The following is a 15,794-nucleotide window of genomic DNA, read 5'->3' as shown; positions in this document are numbered from 1 at the left end:
AAGACAACTTTCCTGATGAATATCTATTGAAAATAGATTATAATGAAATTCCATGGTTTGTAGACTATGCAAACTACTTAGTATGTGGATTCCTTGAAAAAGGATTATCGTACCAAAAACGAAAGAAATTCTTTAGTGATATAAAACACTATTTCTGGGAAGATCCACATCTGTTTAAAAGTTGTCCAGATGGAATAATACGCCGATGTGTATTCGGAGATGAAGCTAGTAAAATTTTAAACCATTGTCACACAGGACCAACAGGAGGGCATTATGGGCCTCAACTAACAGCAAGAAAAGTTTATGATGCTGGATTCTATTGGCCTACAATTTACAAAGACGCACACCTTCTTTGCAAATCCCGTGATGCATGTCAAAGAGCCTAAAAAATAAGTCAACGTGATGAAATGCCACAAAATGTCATTCAAGCATGTGAAGTATTTGACATTTGGGGTATTGACTTTATGGGTCCATTTCCAAAATCTCATAATAATCTCTATATTCTCGTAGCCATTGATTATGTATCTAAATGGGCGGAAGCACAAGCTCTCCCAACTAACGATGCACGAGTTGTAGTCAACTTTTTAAAACGTCTTTTTGCAAGGTTTGGAACACCAAAAGCTTTAATAAGTGATCGGGGAACTCATTTCTGTAATAATCAACTTGAGAAAGTTATTAAAAGATATGGAGTAACTCATAAAATCTTCACCGCTTATCATCCACAGACAAGTGGACAAGTTGAAAATACCAACCGAGCTTTAAAACGTATTCTAGAGAAAACCGTAGGATCAAATCCGAAGGAATGGTCCATTAAATTGGAGGATGCACTTTGGGCTTTTAGAACAGCCTACAAAACTCCAATTGGAACCACACCTTTCAGACTCGTTTATGGAAAAGCATGTCATCTTCCAGTAGAAATTGAACACAAAGCATTTTGGGCTTTGAAGACATGTAATCTTGATTTACATGAAGCTGGACGTCTACGGTTAAGTCAACTAAACGAATTAGAAGAATTAAGACATGAAGCATACGAAAATTCATTAATCTATAAGGAAAGAACGAAGAAATGGCATGATAAAAGAATCAGAAGTTCAAAAGAATTTAAAGAAGGAGACAGAGTTCTTCTTTTCAATTCACGATTCAAGCTATTTCCTGGAAAATTGAAATCAAGATGGTCTAGACCATTCATAGTCAAAAGAGTTTTCCCATACGGAATGATAGAATTAATAAATTCAAATGGGATTGAATTTAAGGTTAATGGTCACAGAGTTAAACATTACATTGATAGTCCAATGGAAGTTGACAATGAAGTTAATCACAATTTTGATACCACAGCTAACTAAGTGTGGGGAGAATCAAGTCTTTTAAAGGATAATATGTATTTCTGTTAGAGTTAGATTTTCTGTTTTCGTGTAGTTCACGAAAATGGAACCCGAATGGTCTTTCCCTAGCAGACCCTAAAGAACTAGTCTTCTCCTCCCATTCTGAATTTTTATTTTTTTTAGGTTTTTACGAAATGAAGACTTCCTGTGAACTAAACCATGGTCTAATGCTACACGCTTTGATCACTAAACGTAATAATGACACACTTCCGAGTGATCTAGTATCAGTAATCAGAGAAAGATTGGACGTAGTAAGAAAAGAATCCAGATGCGAAGATAATAAGTTACAATTTGGTAAAGGAAAATCAAAATTCGCAGCGAAAAGAAGAGCACGACACCTTAAAAAATGTCACAAATGCGGAAAATGGTCACATGGAGGTAAATGTTCAAATAATCAAACCTATTCAAACACCGAATTTGTTACTTTATGCAGAGACGGACCGTTCATATGTTTAGAAGAAAAAATACTGAATGCTCGAGGTTACGCCTATGTAGCCATGGAAAACCAATTAAACCGATTATCTTATGAATGTGATAGATCATATCACTAAGAATACTATCTCACAGGTAAGTCTGTACAGTTTTTATTTTTATTTTTAACCTTTTGATAATAAACGCTAATTTGTTCGCTATAAAGTATTAAATTGGTATTGAATAAAATTAGGTTTGGCGACCGAAATTATTGATATCATTCAAAAATTTATTACATCACTGCGAAATTTAACGTTTATTCTTAAGGTATAAATATCTTTAATCAATCAACACAAAATATTTCAAAAATTTGTCATGAGTTAAATTAGGTCATGGAACCGAAATTACTTTACTGAAAAGAGGGGCGCATATTTTTGATAATATTTGATTGATTAAAGTGGGATAAAAGCCAAAAAGATTTTTAATTTAATATTGTAAACTTTTTAAATTAATATATTTAAAATTGTAAATATTTGAACAATTAATATTTTAATATAAGTTTGTATAAAAATAAAAATATAATATAAGTTTGATGTGAATTTATAATATAAATTTTTAAATTAAGTTTGGTGTGAATTTTTAATTTTTAAAATATGAATTTTTAATTTTATGCATTTTTAATTTAAGTTTGGTGTGAATTTAAAAACAAAAATTTACTTTATTTCGCTAAGTTAAAAATATGATTTTTAAAATTCGTCGTAAGTTGAAGACTAGGTCTTTGAACCGAAATTGCTTTACCCGAGGGAGGGACGAGAACTTTTATTATCATTATTTTTAATCTTATTGAATTAAAGTATGCCAAAAATATTAAAAAAACCCAAAAATCTAAGCTTTTAAAACAATCGCTTGAAAAAGACAAATTTTAAAATTTTGTCGAAGGACGGACTAGGACATCGTTCCGAAACGACCTCGTCCGAAAACAAAGGAAAACAAAATTTAAAATTTATTTTATATTTGTTTTATAAGTTAAAGATTTTATTTAAAAAAATAAATAAATCAAACACCGCGACTCGCGGTATTTGAAAGGGCCAAATGCCGCGACTCGCGGAGGGTTCAAAATACAGAAAAAAATAAAGGCCGAACAGATCAGTCCCAACACAACCAACACCAAAATACTGCGCAAACATCCGAAAAATACACACCAAATTCTCAATTTTTGACCGTTTTTCATCAAATCTTTTACTAAAATCATGTTAAGAAGGATGCTATCAAGGAATTACTCAAGAAAAATGCTAAATTTCTACACCTAAACACCATTTAATCCGAAAATTAGTGTTCTTGAGCAATTTTTTCTCCAATTCGATTTTAATGCTTTTTAGTGTAATTATGCTTAAATTGCTTGTGTATTATGCTTGTATAACCTAGATTGATGCTATTTAACATGATTAGAAGCCTTAAACTTCAAATTTTGGGTAATCTAGGGTTTGTGTTCTTGAGCAATTTGGGGCTTTTTGATATAAACAGGTTATGGTCGATTTTTGTCATGAATTGTTGCTAAATTAAGTAGTGTAACATGTTTAGGTAGTTAAATGATCCAAACTTTGAGCCTAAACATGATTTTGAGAATTAAAGTGGACTTTTTCAAGTCTAAAATTCATGAACTTGATTTTTGAGAGATAATGCCATTTGAAACTTGTTTAATTGCTAATAATGATTATTTTGACATGTTATTTGAGTAGAATGCTTATGAACTTGGCGAACATTTTCGTATATGCTTATTTGAAAAAGTGTAGATTTGATAAAAATATGAAAATGAGCTTAAGTTTGATATAAATTGAACATGTCATTGTAATTATTTTGATTGATGATTTTGCTGACACTAATGCATATTTGGATGCACAAAAATTGTATTTGATGTGTTTTGCAGACTGAAAGGGGTGAATCTTCATCCCAAGCTCGCAATGCTCCTGCTGAGAATGCGGAACAACAGGAGGTGGATAACTACTATAAACAAGATATACCTCGTCTAGTCATGACATTTTCAGATATGCACTTGGAAGATTTGCACCCGAACTTGAGATTTGACAGACGTTGGATAGATTATCTAAAATACCAAAGGGGTTTGCATACTCTTCATTCTAAAGCTGTTGAAGTACCTAGGGTAATAGAATGGGCACCATTAGAAGCTGTAGAATTGGCCGGGCCAATTAGAGAATTACTTACACAGAGGTATGATAATTTTACTTTTAACGATTGGGTACGATTATTCAGCATGCGTAGACCTGTATATAAAGTATGGTGTGAAGAATTATTGTGTAGTATAGAAATAAATGATCGGGTAGTTAGTTTAACCGATCGATCTTTTATTAGATTTTTGTTAGGAGGTTCGATGCGCCACATGTCTTTACTAGACATGGCTCAGGCCTTACGTATATATACGCCTGAGGAGTTAGCATCTGCCGATTGTAGAGGGTTGATATTGAACGGTATGAAAATTGATGAAAATTTTGATACGCATGGTGTATGGAGTCAAATGACTAGCCATCACCGATTTAAAGGGGGAAATTACTCTTATTTGGATATAGATAGAGCAGAGTTAAGAGTAATTCATAGGTTTTTAGCCAATTCGATTACACAACGAGGTAAGAATAAGGAAAAGGTAAATGAATAGGATTTGTTTTACCACATGTGTATTCGAGACCCACAAAGCGCTGTAAGTATACCTTATTGTGTGGGTTATTATTTATCAGCTATGGTTAGGGGCATGAGACCTCACAGTATAATAGGAGGTGGTATATTTATTACTTTAATTGCTGAATATCTTGGTGTGGATATAAGTCTGGGGGGGATTATTAATTGAAGAATCAGAACCCCACGATACAATTGGTTTAAATGTATACCATGGTGCTAAAGTTTTGAAGAGGTGAAATAACGCCGCAGTACGATATAATGGTAGACATCCACAGGTTGAGAGAAACCAACAGCCAGGTAATGTGGGAGGGGGAAATGAAATGACAGAAATGCAAAGGTTTATAGCTTCACAAGAGTATGAAAATGCTAGACATAGAGCATTTGAAGATTAGCAAGTTCATCAAAACCAAATCATAGCTCATTGCAACATGTAGGTAGAAACTATATTCCTACTCCATCGCCCGTATTTCCTCCCTGGTCTATAGAGATCCAACCACCGTATCCTACGTATAACCCAGCCGAAGCATTTTATAACACATATGGTTATGCATGGAACCCCTACTGGTATCAGTATCATCCCTAGTTTACTTAGTTTTATTTATTTTATAATTTGTAATGTTGATACATTTAATACTTATGTTAATATTGTAATAGTTTTTATAATTTTCTAACTTTTATTATTAGATTTTAATAATTTTTGAATGTGGGGTAATATACCAAACTTCAAAAATATGTATATATGTTTGCAGTTTATCTTATGTACACAACAGGGTAAAACAACGCATTTTCAAAGACTGGCGTTAAGTTCAGCAAAAGCAACTAATTTTGACGACAAGATGCAAAATATATGTGAAATAATAACAAGACGGAATGAACAATTGATGTGCACCATTTATCATTCAACATAAACAACAATATGTTTGGAAACTTTGGTAAAATTTAATCATTTCTACGCTAATCACCCTCAATAATTTAAATTGTTACTGATTTCTTGCAAATGAGGGCATTGCAAGATCTTAAGTGTGGGAAGGGGTTAAATTCTTTCGGATTTTTAAAATTTTTTATCTTAAACACTTGGTTACCATTAAAAATACTAGTAAAGCAGTAGTTGTATTAGAATCTAGTGCTCTCTGATAATAAAGAACAACCCTAGTCTTATATACTGACTACTCAATTCTAGTAAAATTTTTCAAAATTTTCAATTAAATGAACTCAAAATCATGTTTATACATATTTATGAATGATAAAACTAGGTTTTAACACCGAAATTATTGTTACCTCGAAAAGGACATAAATTGAGAAACAAACCAAAATGTTAAAATTCATTTAAAATGGAATAGAGGACAATAAAAAGGAAAATAAAAGCCAAGTGTGGGAAAAATTACCAAGTTATCTTAAACATATGTCACATATTTCTGTAACAAATAATTGAAGATACTTTTTCTTTGGACTAAACTAAACTGTTTTACCCGATGAAAGAAAAGAAGAGATGAATCTACACGATGAATCAATTCCATCATTAAAAGAAAGTAAAGTCTTTCGAAAAAGAAACGCGCTTCTTGATTTAGGTCATGAAGTTGTCGTTCAGACCAGCTGTAGGTTGACGAAAAACCTAGAAAAGTCATCACTAAAATCAGCAGGAAATCCACGGACCTCAGCATCAAACAGGGTCGCCAAGTGGTCAGATTTATCCTAACCATGAGAAGGATTTATCTCGTACAATGGGGGGCACCGTGCAAATTAGCTTGATAAGACTAATGAATCAGATCCCCAGAAAGGATAATCTCCTTAAAGATCAAAAAATCAGCTTTTAAGACTGATATTACTCAATCCTTGAGATTGACCTTAAAGATTGAGAATTCAAACTCATGGAATTCAATGATATCTAAACTCGAGCTTGAACGAGAAAATATTTTGATCAAATTATAAACCGATTTGTTTTCTGAAAACCCATTTTCAATGCGTTCATTACCTTTGAACGTAAAATCCTAGGAATTCACCTGGAATTCATTAGGTCACCTGAACCAAATCGGGTGTCAACCGTAAGAACGGTGGTTGCATAGCATGGTCAAAGACAGGACCTTGTGCCAGACCGGAAAATTATAAGGATGAGCTTTACTGTTGCTCCTACAAAGGATAGTAATTGCGTCCGACACGTTATATACCATAATTAAAAGCATGTCAGGGGACATTGCCTTAACAGTTGCTTGTTCAACGCTTTCCTTTACAACCGGACGGTAGTTTACCGAAAGGTAATATACGGAGCAAGTATACTGGACGTGTTGCTTTCCTAATACAAGGTTAGCAAGTGGGTGACACAAAACCACAAGTTTTGAGCAAAATTTTCAAATCTAAAACCCACCAAACCCACAAAAAGAATTTGCAAACACCGGTGAAGGGTTATTTTGGAAAACTTATCTAGGGTAAAAGCTAGATTTAATTTTCAAAAGATCAAATGTTTTCATAAAGATCCAATTTCCTTAAAGGATCTAAATTTTTATAGTCATGTGGGACTGTAAACCATATCGTTACTACCATTGTTTATACCGCCGTATAGAAATCACTGATGTACAAAGTGTGAAGAATAAAGAAGTGATTCTAGTATATCAAGACTATATTGCCTGAGGACAAGCAACGCTCAAGTGTGGGAATATTTGATAATGCTAAAAATGAACATATATTTCATAGCATTATTCCTCAAGAAAGACAAGCTTTTAGTTGTAATTGTTCTATTTACAAGTGATATTCGTTTAAATAATAAAAGGTGAAGACAAAAGACAGATTCGACGAATTGAAGACGCAAACGACCAAAAAGCTCAAAAGTACAAAATACAATCAAAGAGGTTCTAATTATTGATAAGAAACGTCTCTAAATTACAAGAGTACAAGATTCAAAACGCAAAGTACAAGATATTAAATTGTACGCAAGGATGTTCGAAAATCCGAAACCGGGACCAGAGTCAACTCTCAACGCTCGACGCAATGGACTAAAAATTACAAGTCAACTATGCACATAAATATAATATAATATTTAAATAATTCTTATAATTATTTATATATTATATAATATAAAAATCCGTCGGTAAACAAAGAGCCAAAGCTGGGTGAGCTGTAAATACAAACTCCGCGACTCGCGGAGTGTGAAGAGCAAAAAGGGCGCGAGTCGCGGAGTTCCCCTGGACTCAATTCCCTATAAAAGCCAACGCAGTTCGACGAGTTTTAATATCCTAAAATCTCTCTTTCTCTATATGTAAACGTAATATATATATATATATATATATATATATATATATATATATATATATATTAATTTTAATTTTAATTTTAATTCTAATTCTAATAATAAGGGTATGTTAGCGAATGTTGTAAGGGTGTAAGTTGAAATTCTGTTCGTGTAACGCTACGCTATTTTTAATCATTGTAAGTTATGTTCAACCTTTTTACATTAATGTCTCGTAGCTAAGTTATTATTATGCTTATTTAATCCGAAGTAATCATGATGTTGGGCTAATTACTAAAATTGGGTAATTGGGCTTTGTACCATAATTGGGGTTTGGATAAAAGAACGACACTTGTGGAAATTAGACTATGGGCTATTAATGGGTTTTATATTTGTTTAACTAAATGATAGTTTGTTAATTTTAATATAAAGATTTAAAATTGGACATCCCTATAAATAACCATATACATTCAATCGGACACGATGGGCGGGGGTATTTATATGTACGAATAATCGTTCATTTAACCGGACACGGGAATGGATTAATAGTCACTAGAATTATTAAAACAGGGGTGAAATTATGTACAAGGACACTTGGCATAATTGTTAACAAAGTATTAAAACCTTGGGTTACACGCAGTCGATAATCTGTTGTAATTATTAAACAAAGTATTAAAATCTTGTTACAGTTTAAGTCCCCAATTAGTTGGAATATTTAACTTCGGGTATAAGGATAATTTGACGAGGACACTCGCACTTTATATTTATGACTGATGGACTGTTATGGACAAAAACCAGACGGACATATTAAATAATCCAGGACAAAGGACAATTAACCCATGGGCATAAAACTAAAATCAACACGTCAAACATCATGATTACGGAAGTTTAAATAAGCATAATTCTTTTATTTCATATTTAATTTCCTTTATTTTATATTTAATTGCACTTCTAATTATCGCACTTTTATTTATTGTTATTGTATTTAATTGCACTTTTAATTATCGTACTTTTTAATTATCGCAATTTTATCGCACTTTTATTTATCGCAATTTCCTTATCGTTATTTACTTTACATTAAGTCTTGTATTTATTTTTAATTTTGGTTTTAACTGCGACTAAAGTTTTAAAATCGACAAACCGGTCATTAAACGGTAAAAACCCCCCTTTATAATAATAATATTACTTATATATATATTTGTATTTTTATAAAATAAAACTAATATAGCGTTAAGCTTTGTTAAAAGATTCCCTGTGGAACGAACCGGACTTACTAAAAACTACACTACTGTACGATTAGGTACCTACTGCCTATAAGTGTTGTAGCAAGGTTTAAGTATATCCATTCTCTAAATAAATAAATATCTTGTGTAAAATTGTATCGTATTTAATAGTATTTCCTTGTAAAATATAAGCTATTTTATATACACCTCGCAGAACATCAGTTGAGTTCATCAAGATTATTATTAAGTCAATTATAGTAAGATATATTATGAAATGGTATGCATGCTGTCAACCTTAGATGTAATGAAAGATTGTCTTTTCAAAAACGAATGCAATGTTTGTAAAATGTATCATATAGAGGTCAAGTACCTCGCGATGTAATCAACTGTTGTGAATCGTTTATAATCGATATGGACTTCGTCCGGATGGATTAGGACGGGTCCTTTTAGTTGGTATCAGAGCTGGTATAACGCCGTCCATGTGTGGCGGGTTAGTCGTAAAGGAGGTTCTCACAGTGTTACCTGTGACGAAGCATTGGCTCTTACTCCTTGCGATCCCTTACGAGGGTTGGCAGTAGCCGAGAGGCAGGCCCTAAAATCAGTATCTGAGGTACACTCAGTGGTCACCAGACGGTTAGCTGGGAAGGCACTGGGTGGGACGGTGGTTGTCCCCAACTGTATTTCAGTTGGTATCAGAGCGGAGGTCTTAGCGAACCAGGTCTTGCATTAGTGAGTCTAACTGATAGATGTTAGGATGCATTAGTGAGTCTGGACTTCGACCGTGTCTGCATGTCAAAAGTTTTGCTTATCATTTCTAGTCGAAAATCATCTGCTTATCCTCCTTAGGAAATTACCTACTTATCATTCTTAGTCTAGACACATCTTACTGCATTGATTGCATAAATAGTGTATAGACAAAACTCATATCTTAGCATATCTGCTAATTCATATCTTAGCGTATCTATTATGGTAAACTTTGCCTGATATCTCCCGTAAATCCCACCATAATTTAAGGAATCCTAGTACTATATATATCTATGCATATTATGCATTAGGAATACCATCCAACTAGCAATTGATGTCACTAAACTTTTCATAAAAAAAAAAAAAATATTTTCTGTAATCGCGTAAGATGGCTTCTACGAATCGACCAAGTTCCTCTGACTCCGAAGACAGTGTGACGGGAGCACACCAACCAATCAATTACCGTGATTACTGGAGAAAATAGGGGTGGGTTTGCGACATACTCACCCTATGGAGAAAGGAAGAAGGTACTCCATATCATGAACCGAATCTACCACCTAACCTTGGAGTACTTGACCCGCTTACCGGCGAACCTGTTCGCAACACCGTTTATACCCTTTTTGCCAGAATTTTTCGTCTTGAGACTACCATTAACGGAACTAGAGAAGATATCCGATCTCTACCTCACATTGATAACCAACCAGGGTTAGTAGAAGAAGTTAAAGAACTCCGAGCTCGAGTGTTAACTTTAGAGAGCACGGTACACAATTTGCAAGCACCAGCAGTATCACCAACGCCCGTAACATCATCAGACTCAGCACCAACGGCACCAGTACCACCAACAACCCAAGTTTCAACATCACACGCCTCAACATCTCTTTATGTACCTCGAGTATAATCATCGCTCTGCGTATCGTTCTACATCAATTATCTTCGTTCTTCATGGCGATTATGTAATCTTTAATGTTATAGAGATTATGTATTCTAATTTTGACAGTAAACCAAATGAGATTAATATCATATTAACTCATTAAATCTATATTACATCTGAAGAAAATATATATGTAAGTATATTTTCATAAAAATTGTAATTAAAAATTCTTTTGTACAAACTGTTAATGGTGAAAATATTTTAACGGGTAGGTAATACCCGAAGAATATTTAGATTTCACATTAATAAGTTACACTGTACATTCTTCGAATCTGATTCAACGGTCATTTACTATCCTACTTACATCCACAAGATATACATATCCGTTCACCACAGAATAACCATTTTCATTCAATTTCACATTCGGATTTTGACCTATCAGAATCCAACAAGTGGCATAATGAAGAAAACATATGACAAAATAAAATTTGTTAGAAACAGACTAATTAACTATGAGGAATTTTGTTAAGAATCCACGCTAACTGTTCCTAGCTAATTGTTCCTAGCTAACTGATTATATTTTATTTATCGCAATTTAATTATCGCAATTTACATTTTATCAATTTTATTTATCGTCATTTAATTTTCTGTTATTTACTTTACGCACTTTATTTATCGTCATTTAATTTCTGTTATTTATTTTTACGCACTTTGAATATCGGGACACGTATACCAGGTTTTGACATATCATATCGACGCATCTATATATATTATTTGGAATCACCATAGACACTCTATATGCAGTAATGATCGAGTTCTCTATACAGGGTTGAGGTTGATTCTACAATAATATATATAGTTTGAGTTGTGATCGAGTCTGAGACGAATATGGGTCACGATACATATTAATTAATTCGAATATTATATATTAAACTATATATGAATTATTGGATTGCTAACTGTGGACTATCAACTGAGGACTATCAACATTGGACAATTAAAATGAATTAAAATATTGATTATAACTTATGAAACTAAACAATTCTTCAAGTTGCCACTTGATTTCATCTTAAACCTTAATTGTACCTTGACGATTCCAATCTGCATTCAAACTTTCATAATTTTTGAAAACACCTCAATCAATAGGATGAATCAACCGCACTTCATCTACGGAAGGAAAGATTTGTGCATATAGTTATGTACCTGAGAAACTCTCGACAACTGAGTAAAAGTTTAACACGTAGCCGCGTCAGATTCTTTGACATTTATTAGCAAAAATAACTTTGCGATCCCTTTACAAGGTAGCAAATTTTGTCACAGCTTCAGCAAGTCAACTTCGACTTTTCGTTCAAAACAACCTTATTATCACCTTGACTTATATGTATGTTCTTTTATTGTTACCGGGGAACCTTTTATATTCCACCATATTACCGTCAGCGTTTAATCATCTAAGAACACAATTCTCTTGAAATCACATCGGATCGATAACTAATAATTCAGATATGGTAGCAGTAAATGTAGAGGAATCGGCAATCAGTACTTTGAAAACTCACAGCATATCTACATCAACAGTTATATGTATAACATTTATCTTTTAGAATAATGATCTTCCATTCTGAAATTTTGAAAAGCACCCAGCCTACGAATTAATACATTGAACTTTGAAAAATCTAAATGAAGCAGCAGAAACTGTAGATAACCGTAAACGACCTTAATCATCGGAAGTTTGATGATAGAGAATAATATGTTGGAAAAGCTCAGAAACATTGGAACTGGAAAACGGATAGAGTTAACCATGAAGGAGACCAAGGACAAATACAAGGACCATACCCTATATTCAAAGAATCCAGATAATTCTGGATCCGTTGAAATCTTTAGAGAATATCTTGCCCCGAAGTCATGTTAAAATCTTGCGGAAAATCTTTCTCCATCAACCATCGAACTTAGAAATTCCAAAATATCATCATCAATATCTTCGATATTTCTGAGGATATTTTCATAAATATTCTCGTCCGAAATTATAAACCTCTTCGTGCTTCCTGTGTATCATTATATTAGAAACATTCAAGAGAAAATTTAGTACCGAAAAGCAGATTATGCGAAACTATGAAGAAAGCCGTGGACAAATCACAAAGAATAAGTTTGATTTCAAAGAATCCAAATGATTCAATGTCTGCTAAAGTCTTTAGTGAATATCTTGCTCCTTACTCTAAACCCTTACAGACAATAGTTTCTATCATCCGCTGATCTTAGATATTCTGAGATATTATCGTATCTTTCATTATAAATATCCTCCATATTTCTAGAGATATTTTCATAACTATTCTTATCTGAAATCATTAATCTCTTCATGATATAAGTGTTACATCATATAGAAACTGTTAGTTTCTATATTCTGTAAACTTTCGAGCTTAAAATATGAATGTTATTAAAGTAATGTTGGGAACTGATGCATGAGTTAGTATAATATAATGACCCTTGATCAACGTAATTATATTACAGTAAGTCATGCTGAGTTTCTAAATGGGACATGATGATTCACAGATTATAACGTCATCATGTGCCATGTCACACGACTCTTACATTTTATCTGATATATAAATATATCAAGAACATATTTTCTTGATAGTTCTATCTTTCCTGGATATTCTGGTAATTTGACGAATCAAGATTGTGCTATTACCATTTCTTTCTTAGAACATTAACTATGTTCATTCCGGAATTCATATCTATGAATTCTGGACCGTTGCTCGCTTTACTAGAGGTCGAGAGGATAATAAAAAAAAAAGGCAAAGAGCTCTGAAACATAAGGGAAAATATGAAACTCGACAACAACACAGAAATCACAAACCGTGTACATTAATACGAATAACAATATAAAGACATGGGAGAATGAGAAATACAACAATCCCTAGAGCATAGTAGACATAAACAGATTCCTCTGATGGTAGTTGAAAAAGAAGAGAGATTGATGCGATAATCAAGAAAATATCTAGGACTAGAACTGGATTAAACATTTTCACAATTCTTGGAATTATGAATTAAGAAAGAAAGTATTGAAGTGGTGAAAGTAAGGGAACGGAAGAGGTAAATTTATAGTGAAAATATCAGACAAAGCACTCGAGGCAGATGATTGCATTTAATTAAAGAGATCCTAATTTTCTTACTCGCCGAAGAATAAAATCTTTTAGATTTCGAAGATTTTCTTTAAATCCATTGAATTCCGGAATTCAAGCAAGACAACGTCAAAAGCTAAGACGCACCTTATTTTCTAAATTCAGCCATGACTAGTCAAAAGTTATGATGAAACTTGCCTTTTCTCATTTCACCATTTAGTGATAACTTCATTCGTACTCTTTGAGTAATCGAATTGTCTTATACATATTACCCAATAATGATAAAACTCTATTAATCAACTCATATTCGTCATGAAAACATGTTTATTGTTAGTCATGACCATCTCACTCAAATTTCGGGACGAAATTTCTTTAACGGGTAGGTACTGTGACGACCCGGGAATTTCCGACCAAATTTAAACTTAATCTTTATATGATTTCGATACGATAAGCAAAGTCTATTATATTGAATTACAAAATTTTGAAACTATTTCATGATAACATTTGACTTTTGACTATTTCCGACGATTCACGAACCTTTGATTTTAAATAGAAATGTAGATATAAATAATTTATATATATAAATAATTATATATAATAGTTTAACTATATTAATGAACTATTATGTGATTTAGTTATTATGAAAGATAACTTAAAATAACTAAAACTCGTTATTTCGAATATATTGAGTATATTGATTAAAAATGATTTCGAACATAATTTGCTAACGTTAACAAAGTACTAAATACATAATGTTATACTTTGAGTGTATCTGTTTCAATATATAATTACCTATCAGATATTTAAAACCTAATTATATATATATATATATATATATATATATATATATATATATATGATTTATGTGCATAATTATTGATTTTACGTATATCGGAATATATTAAAATGTGTAAATATTAAATGCTCAATATATGTTGTTATAAAATATAGTATATAATTATTGGGAGTTAATATATTAAAATGTGTAAATATTAAATGCTCAATATATGTTGTTATAAAATATAGTATATAATTATTGGGAGTTACATAATTGATAGTATGTAATATTATTAAATTAAAGTTAATTACAAGATAAAATATAGTTGTTATATTAATATTATTATTACTCTCATTATTATTACTAAAATAAATATTTATGTCAATATAAATATCAGTATCATTAAGATATATAATATATAGATAAATTTTTTTTGATAAATTTAAATTGTTATATTATTACTAATATCATTGTAAATAATATTATTATTATCATTTATTAATTACTCTTATTCTTATTATTACTATTACTATAATTTTTGATAAAATTATTATTAAGATTATATTTTATATATTTCTATTATTATTAGTATTAGTATTCTTATTAAAATTAATAACATTCTTAAAATTATTAGGTAATATTATAGAATTTAGTATGTATATTTATACAGGTATACATCAGTTATACAAATAAATACGGATACAGTTTATATATAAAAAAATACGGTTTCTACATAAATAATTATAGATAAATCACGGATTCAATTTTCAATCTTAATCAAACAATAAGAGATTCGTTCCTGTATCTAATTGCTACTAGAGTACAAATCAAGTGTAATACAAACAAGGAGCTGTTAACCATCCTAATCGACTTGGGTATTTTTTTCTTCTCAATTTTGTTTTTGTCTGATAAAAAAAAAGTCGACCAGGTTAATATTATAAATCAAACAGATTATTATAATGAGGAGTTCATTCAATTCTTTCAATCTAATTATCAACTATCACTTACGAATATCCTTTACAAATTCCTAATTGACGACTTAAATCAAAAATATGTAGAACACAGATGAAACTCTGTTCGTATTCTTTTTTTTTGAAAAACTCGATTTCGAAATTAATTACAAAATGTAATAATGCAGTTATGATTGAAATCTTTATTTCAAACTATCTGTAAATTCCTAAATTTCAATTTTTCCTATCGAGCTCTAATTTGGGAGTCAAAGTTTGATTTTTAAAAAGTCAACAATTGTTCATCAACAAAATTCGGTTTTTCTGTTTTAAATTGAGTTAAATTAATGATCCAGAAACATTCTATAGGTGATTTTAAACATGTTTGGTATTATAATCTTTATCTAAAAC

This window comes from Rutidosis leptorrhynchoides, chromosome 4 (genome assembly GCF_046630445.1).
Source record: "Rutidosis leptorrhynchoides isolate AG116_Rl617_1_P2 chromosome 4, CSIRO_AGI_Rlap_v1, whole genome shotgun sequence".
Classification (NCBI taxonomy): domain Eukaryota; kingdom Viridiplantae; phylum Streptophyta; class Magnoliopsida; order Asterales; family Asteraceae; genus Rutidosis; species Rutidosis leptorrhynchoides.
Note: the sequence above shows the minus strand (reverse complement) of the source record.